The sequence below is a fragment of the Rutidosis leptorrhynchoides genome, chromosome 3, assembly GCF_046630445.1.
Source record: "Rutidosis leptorrhynchoides isolate AG116_Rl617_1_P2 chromosome 3, CSIRO_AGI_Rlap_v1, whole genome shotgun sequence".
Taxonomy (NCBI): Eukaryota; Viridiplantae; Streptophyta; class Magnoliopsida; order Asterales; family Asteraceae; genus Rutidosis; species Rutidosis leptorrhynchoides.
This window is the reverse complement of record NC_092335.1, coordinates 101,764,327-101,773,257: the sequence shown is the minus strand read 5'-3', so window position 1 is coordinate 101,773,257 and position 8,931 is coordinate 101,764,327. Positions and strand designations below refer to the sequence as shown.

Genomic DNA, 8,931 nt, shown 5'->3' with positions numbered 1-8,931 from the left:
TTGAATCAAAAAACGTTTTCGCACGTTTGAAACTAAATCAATTGAATATTATGAACTTTAGCTTTCCACTAACTTTTGTCTAACTCTTGTTAGTTGACACATTTGTTCTTACTTATAAATCACATTACTATCTATTTCGAATACCGTTAAAAAGAAACGATTTCTCAAATCAATGTGGACCTCGTAACAGAGACCCGTAATCATATCACAATGTATCTGATAATTCAATCATTTGATATTATCTTTTAACTTGGATAGTTTAATATATCTAATAGATATGAAAACCAATAAGTTTAATGTTCGATATCATACATGAAATACTTTGTTAATGTTTTTAATTAGCATTCATATATATATATATATATATATATATATATATATAACTTGATGTGCATATATATATATATATATATATATATATATATATATATATATATATATATATATATATATATATATATATATATATTTATTGTTCGTGAATCGTCGAGAACAGTCAAAGGGTAAATGAATACATGAAAATAGTTCAAAAGTTTTGAGATTTCAACATTACAGACTTTGCTTATCGTGTCGGAAACATTAAATCATTTAAAGATAAAGTTTAAATTTGGTCAAAAATTTCCCGGTTGTCACAATAGCAATTTGGGTAAAACGGGGCAATCCAAGCATAGAGAGGATTAGGTAAGTGAACACTACCTAGTTAATTGATTTAGTTCTCAATACTTAGTTACTTCCTACTTGTTGCTAATTTTAATTGTTAAGTTTTTGTTTACTTTTACGTGTTTTAGTTGTTAATCAAAATCAATCAACCCCCCCCCCCAATCAAACAAACCCTAGGACGATTAATAGTTTCAATTATTCGACTTATACCGCTCTCTTCAGAAGAAATTGACACAAATACTTACATTAAAGTGCTATAATAACCGGGTCTTAAGTGCTCATTAGTTGTGTGTGCTTATTTGTAGTGTTTGAATCTAGTATAAATTTTGAGGGTAATTAATGTATTGTTCCACATGCATCTCACTTTCTTGGCACTGCTGACGGGGAGCGGTTAGCTAGTTGAGTATTTGATTTAAGCTCTTAATTGTTCGATCATTTTGTAAGGATTTATCCTTGTAAAAGTTACTTTTCTTGTTTTTATATATTATTTTTGTTTGGAAAACTGCCTGTGTTTGTGTTGTGATTGAAGGTTAGATACTTTGGTATATGAAAAGGAGATCCCAAAAGGATCAAGAGTTTGCACATCCATTTTCTGATCGGGAGAAACACGTACATGGGGTTTACAAGCGTAGAGAAGAAAGGGTATTAAGGAAATTTTTTGAGGTTTTTTCATTTTGTTTAGAAGGGATGGAACTTAATGGTCAACCAATTCACGACGAATAGGGTAATCCGATTGGTCATGGTCTACCGGTTAATCAAGAGCAACTAAATGATCCAAATGACATGCCAATGTGGAACGCTAGGTTGGTTGCACCTACGGTGGTGCCCCCGGCTATTACAAAACCGCCCATCGGGGCCGATATTTGGAAGATCGAGGGTAACTTCTTCACAATGATCAAAGATATGTTCTTCCATGGGTTAATAGAATAAAATCCTTTCGAACGCATTCAACACTTCAACGATATTTGTGATATCTACAAGACCAAAGATGTTACCGATGACGCTTTTAAGTTAAGGGCATTCCCCTTTACACTTCAAGGAGATGCGAAAGCTTGGTTAAGGAATTTGCCACCCGATTCTATTAGGACTTTTCAAGATTTAACCAATGCATTTATCAACCACTTCTTTCCACCATCAAAAGTGGAACGACTTAGATTGGAAATTAATGGATTCACTCAACGGAGTGATGAGTCTTTGTATGATGCATGTGTACGTTTCAAGAAGATGCTACGAGCTTGCCCACCACATGGTTTGACTAAGAAGGAGTACATCAACATGTTCTACCGGGGTACTAATGCTTTGACTAGACAACATCCTGATTCCTCCGCGGGAGGAGTGTTTATGTATAAATCACCTAATGTGGCCGAAACAATGTTAGAAGACATCTCAGTTAATACTTACGAATGAGCACCTTCACCTCGAGATTTGACAAGGAAAAGTGTAGCACAAGTAAAGAGTGATAATGGGCAAGTAATACTTGCAAGCTTGAACAATCAATTTCAAATGTATGGGAAAGAGTTGAAAAAGCTACAACAATCGATAGTCGCTATGCAAGTAGGTTTTCAAAGGTGCAAAGGGCCACATCTCACCAAGAATTGTACCCAAATTAATCAATGCAACCATATTGATTTGGATGACATTCCCATGAATTCGGATGCTTATGTCAACTATGTGAGTAATCAAAATTATCAACGGGGTGGAACATCAAACCAAGGCTACTACAACCCTAACCAAAAGCAAGTCTTATTCAACAATCAAACCAACACACCACCCGAATTTACAAACCAAAATCAAAACCAAAGTTACAACCCAAACTATAACCAAAACCGAAACAACAACTTCCAATACCAAAACCAACAACCTTACAACAATCAACCTTATAACAACCAACCCAATCCAAATTATCAAAACAACTAAGGAAATCAAAGTTATCAAAACCAAGGTTATAGTCAACCACAAAATAACCAAGGTTACAATCAACAACCTCAATAAAACACTCAACAATCTCAACCTTCGAAAAGCCTAGAGGAGATGATTCAAAATTATATCAAGAAGGTGGAGACAACCGAAGCGTTTCTAACAAAAGTAAATGAGTTCTTGATTCAACAAATACGAAACCAACAAGCCTCATTTCATAATCTTGAGAGCACCGTTGGGAGACTTTCAAACCAAGTTACCGAAAGACCACAAGGAACTTTACCTTCAAATACTCAAGTCAACCCAAATAACAACTACAATAACAACCGGAGCAACCAACAATCTCAAAAACACCAACAAAACCAAAGCCACAATAACACAAGTGTTATACCTATAGAGAGCAACACTATGAACCAAAACAACAACCAAGCAAGTTCATCAAATCCCAATAATAATTATGCTCAAGTGAATTCGATTGCTTCAATTGAAGAGGAGGATCAAACCGATTATCCTCATGTTTTTGCATTCGATGTTGAAGCGGAAAAGCTTGATTGGGATGGAGCATTGGAAATCGATACGATGGATTTTGGAGTATTTAAGTTTTAGGAAGATTCAGAAGTGGCAAGGTTTATCTCGTATCAAGTGAAAAGTGTAATGTCAATGGAGAGTACCGAGTCAACACGTAAGGAATTAGAGGGTGATTTTGAGAGAATCAAATTGGGAAAGATTGAAAAAGTAGACAAGTTCTTAAATGGAAAGGAGCAAAGGAACGAGGACGAGGTTTTTGCTACATCAACAAAGGAAAAATATGAGAAACATGTCCCATTTCTTCAACCATTACCTCCTACACATCCAAATGATGTGGATTGTAAGTCAACCCTAATCGAGCATGAAAACATTTATGTTAAACTCCCCATGGCGGAGGTGCTTGAGAATATGCCTAATTATGGGAAATTTTTGAAGGCGCTCATGGCCAAGAAGGGAGAGGTTGAGCAAGCATCCACCGCCTTCTTGAAAAAAGAGTATGATGGGATTATAAAGAAGTGTAACCTACTTCCTAATCTCATGTAATGTGAACGGGTTGAAAATGTTCACATCCTTTTCCGACTCGGGGGCTAGTATTAATTTTATGCCCTATTCAATTTACCAAAGACTAGGCCTGGGTGACCTTTCACCCACTAAAATGGGCGTAAAGTTAATTGACCAATCCATTAGCTCTAGTGTGGGGATCGCCGAAGACCTAATTGTGAAGGTGGGGGACATGGTATTTCCGATTGATTTTGTAATTGTCAATATATAGGAAGACCCGGTTGGGCCCCTCGTTTTGGGAAGGCTGTAACAACCCTGCTTTTTTCGTCGCTTCCGTTAACTGTCTGTTAATCGTTTTAACGGTGATTATTTTACTTTTATGTGTTTAAGTGTATTAAATGCATACTTGATCCTTGGAGGGTTACATGAATTAATGTGGGTTAATATTAATTAATAAATATATTTCGGATAAAGAAATACAAAAAAACGCAACGGTTTGAATAACTGCAAAAACTACTTTTCGAGTAACGAAACGCTCGAGTTTACTTTAATAATTATTTTAATAATTATTAACTTTTAAAAATATTTAATTTATTGGGTATTTTAATAAATTAAATGAATGGTTGCGTTTTAACGATCGGTTTAGCGTTTCGGGTCTTCGGTACATCTAAACGGCACTTGAAACGGACCACGAGTACGCGGGATTGGACAACACGAGCCCGGGCATCCTCCTTGGGCCCCATTTGGCCGAACCTAGCCTACATTCCATCATATTGGTCTTTTTTTTGGGCCATGTTTACTACTTACTAGTGTTAAGCCCTAATTAGGTGATTAAAAATAAAACACTGCATCATGAGTTATCCCTAAACCAAATTAGAAAAAAAAGCAGCACTCCTCCCTCCTCCTATACTCTTCGTCGACTTCACACCCACACACAACACTCATAATTTTTGCTCAATCGATTAAACTTTCTACACGAACGTTGCAATTCCCTTCATCCTCTACACGTTAGTATAACTATTTTTGTGATTAAAGGTATATTTACATAAACCCTAACTTTTAAAATCTGATTTTCATGATGTTTGGTAGTGTAAGTTGTCAATTGCTCAAGTTTATACGTGTTATTGTTAATCACTTGCGTTAATTTGATTGTTTGATGTGATTAGGGTTAATCCCGAATTTGTTTTGTGATGACCCGTCCAAATCCCTTTAGACGTAGTACATCATTCATCGATTTCATTGCGAGGTATTGACCTCTATATGATACGTTTTGTAAACATTGCATTCTTTTGAAAACATACACTATCAATTGAATATATATATCCAAGGTTTTCGACATTTGATGATTTCTACATATAAATAATCACCGTAAATGATAGTTTTTGGTAATACATCCGTTGACAATACAATCAAAATAAGATACATGGTGATGACTCCATGCACATAGCTTGTATGACGTATAAGCAAACAGCGAAAGACTTCTAGGGACCTGAGAATAAACATGCTAAAAGTGTCAACACAAAGGTTGGTGAGTTCGTAGTTTTGATATTGCGCATAATCTTTATATAAAGGTGAACCATAAGATTTCAGTTGTTTCATCCAAAACGTTTATCAAAATATTCTACAAAATTGAGCATCTTGGTAACTAAACTTAACATATATAATAAGTACCCCTATTTTAACATACATGCAACTAACATGTACCATACACGTAAACCAATGTGTACTAAACTCAAATAGCATACGTCCGCTTTATAGTTCAGGCTAGGGTCTCTATACCTGGAACGAACGGGGATGTCAAGCCCTATGGATCCATATACAACTATTAGCGCCCACCAGTTCTTATAACCGGAAGCTACTAGTTACCAAAGCTAAGGGATTTTCGGTTTAAACTCAGTGTAGAATTAAATGAGTAAATACTCGTGTCCATAGCGTATAAAATAAAGTGCATGTATTCTCAGCCCAAAAATATTTAAAGCATTTAGAAAGGGATCTATAAACTCACGTTTCAATATTGAGATTCAATATTGTAGGCAAATTGCGTAGACGTAATGATAGTGGATGATTGTATGGTTGGTCTTGCATTCACGAACAATACCCTTGTTTCCTTAGTTTTAACCGGTTTGAAAATAAAAACATATAAAATATATTGATAGGTGTTTATGTGCGTGAGGCAGAGAAACAACAATATGGAGTAATATTTATGAATGTGCGTTACTAATTCTGTATCTGTTCCTCGCAGATCAATATGCATATATATAGATATAATAATAATAATTTAAATAATATAATAATATAATATAATAATATAATGCATAATAAACGTGTTAAAACAGTGAAGCCGCCTCCAATTTTGTTAGTTTATGCCGACGAATTACGCGTTTTGCGTAAAGATTACAAATTCCGTGCCTTGCATGAGTACCGTAAATCGAATGAATTTTTAAAATTTTAAAAAGTCGTATTTCTTAAATACTTTAGGGGTATGTTATGTAACTTATAATTAATAATTTCTATCATGTCACTTTCATGTGAATAGTAAATTAATTAATTTCGTTTCATTTACTATTCATATGAATAGTAAATGAATTAATTTTGATTCAACTATTTAAGTTACATTGTTGTACGTTGTGCTTTACAGCTTGTACATCTTTGATTTAATTGCGTTTCTTCTTATAAATTAAAAATTTTAATCATAAAAATAAAACGATTATATACGTAAAAATTTTAATTTGAAATTGCATCATTCAATAGTAAATTTTTATCATTTCGTATATAAATATTATTTCCATGTTTCGGTATATATATATATATATATATATATATATATATATATATATATATATATATATATATATATATATATATATAATTTTCACAAGTTATGACGTTCGTGAATCGTCGGACAAACAGGGTGGTCAACCGTTATATGAAAACTCATTTTTAAAAGTTTTAAAACTTGTCAAAATTCATTGCTTATCATGTCTAAAATATTAAATCAAATAGAGAATTGGTTTAAAATAAGTCGGAATTTTCCAGGTCGTCACAGTACCTACCCGTTAAAAAAATTTCGTCCCGAAATTTGACAAACGGATCGTCATGGTCGACAACAAGAATATTTTAATCAAGAATATGAGTTGAAAAAATAGAGTTTTATCACCATGGAGTAATATGGATAAAATAATTTGATTATGTGAAGAGTATGAGTGAAGCTATTGCAAAAGAGTGAAATGAAAAAAATTAAAGATTCGTCTAAACTTTTGACGTAGTCACGGTTGATTTCCGAATTTCGAGGAATGTAAAGAAAAACATCATAATCTATATAAGATTTGATTCTTCGGTAATGAAGGAAATTATGATCCTCTTTGATTAAATGCGGTAATCTACCTCGATTGCTCTGTCTAATATTTCGCTATAAATTAATCTCTTCCGTTCCATTATTTTCACCACTCCTATACTTTCCTCCATAATCCATACTTTCAAAGATTGTGAAAATGCTTAATCCATTCTGATTCCTGTCCTTATCCTGACTATCGCAACAATCATTTTCCTTTTCCAACTCCCACTGGAGGAATCTATTTACTTCTATTTCCCTCTTGGGGTGATATTATTTAATCCTACCGTGTCTTTATATTGCTATACGCATTGATATACACGGTTTATAATTTCTCTATTTGCTATGATTTATACTCCTATTTATGTTTTGAAGCTCCGCGCTTCTGTTTTCTCTTCGCATCCTTAAGTAAAGCGATTAAGACGTCTTGGATTCGTAGATTAAATCTTTGAATTTCGAATGATCATGACTAACGTTAAAAAAATGGTAATAGCACGATCTGATTTGTTAAATTACTAGAAATCACAGGAAAAATAGAACTATCAAGAAATTATGATCTTGATATGTTTAGAGGTTAAATAGAAATGAAAGAGTTATGTAACATGGTATATGATGAGAGTAAGGTCTGTGAATCATTACCCTCTGTGAATCATTACCCTCATCACGTTTCATTAGAAATTCAGCATGTCTTACTGTAATATAACCACGTTGGCAAGGCGTCATTATATTATACTAACTCATGCTTCAATTCCCAACACTTCTCCAGAAAACATTCTTAATTTAAACTCAAATTTTACAAAAAGATAGAAACTAAATAGTTTCCTTTATGATTTAACAAAGATAGCTCGAAGAGATAGATAATTTTAGTCAGAAATAGTTATGAATATATCTTTAGAAATACTGAGGATATTTATACTGATAGATACGATGATATCTTAGAATATTTAAAGTCGAAGGATAATGAGAGAAATTCTTCTGTAAGGGTTTAGAATGCGTAGAGATATCTTTTGTGATTTTCATCAGAAATCGAATCATCTAGATTCTTTAGGTATAGGTTTAGTCCTTGTGATTTGTCCACAACCTCCTTCATGGTTTGGTCAATCCGTTTTTCAGTTCCAAACTTTTTCTTTTTTTGAGATTTGCCAGCATGCCATTCTTTATTATCAAACTTTTAACTGTTAAAGTCGTCTACAGTTTTTGCTGCTTCATCAGCTTTTTCAAAATTCTGAGAAATAATTCGCAGACTGGGGTGCTTTTCAAAAATCCAGAATTGAAGGACATAAGCTCAGGAGATAGACGTTATATGTATATGTATAACTGTCGACGTGGAAACGATGCGAAATTCGAGACTAATGATTGATGCTTCCTGGTAATTGGTATAGTAATTATTGTTACAAGATGCTGATGAGTACATGATAGGGTTTCAATGAATAAATATAACGATTCTTCAGAGAGACTTATGCCAAAGAGTGATGAAGTTACCGTTAGTATGGTGGAATATAAAAGGTTCCCGGTAATAATGACAAAAAGGACAAATGTATATATCAAGGTTATAATAAGACTAATCTGAATGAAAAGTTGAAGTTGACTTGTTGGAAGTGTGATAAAACTGGATACTTTGAAAAGGGATTGCAAGGTTATTTTCAGTAATAACAATGCCAAAGGATCTAGAACAGATACGATTTTAAACTTTTACTTAGGTTCTGAGAGTTTTCTAGGTGCATGACTATATGCATAAATCTTTCTTTTCCTAGATAACGTGTGGTTGGTTCATCCTCTTGATTGTTCCTTAATTGAGGTGTTTTCAAGAATTATGAGGGGTTTGACAGTAGATTGTAATCGTCATACATATAATGTTTAAGATGAAATCATCCAAAATTTTGAATGATACTAAAATTTTTCTGGGTTTTATGAATAAAAGTGATGTTCTAGTACAATTTTGAATTCAAAGTATGGTTTTAAAATATGTAAGAATCTAAGAGTGATGTCACCGG

General features: G+C 33.4%; 1 non-coding gene across 1 annotated transcript; it reads right to left on the bottom strand.

Annotated features, from left to right (window-relative positions):
- Positions 1-1,806: 1,806 nt before the first annotated feature.
- LOC139903763 (small nucleolar RNA R71) lies at positions 1,807-1,913 on the bottom strand. The gene has a single exon (XR_011778557.1). It is a non-coding gene; the product is annotated as a small nucleolar RNA R71 (small nucleolar RNA).
- Between the last annotated feature and the right edge of the window lie 7,018 nt (positions 1,914-8,931).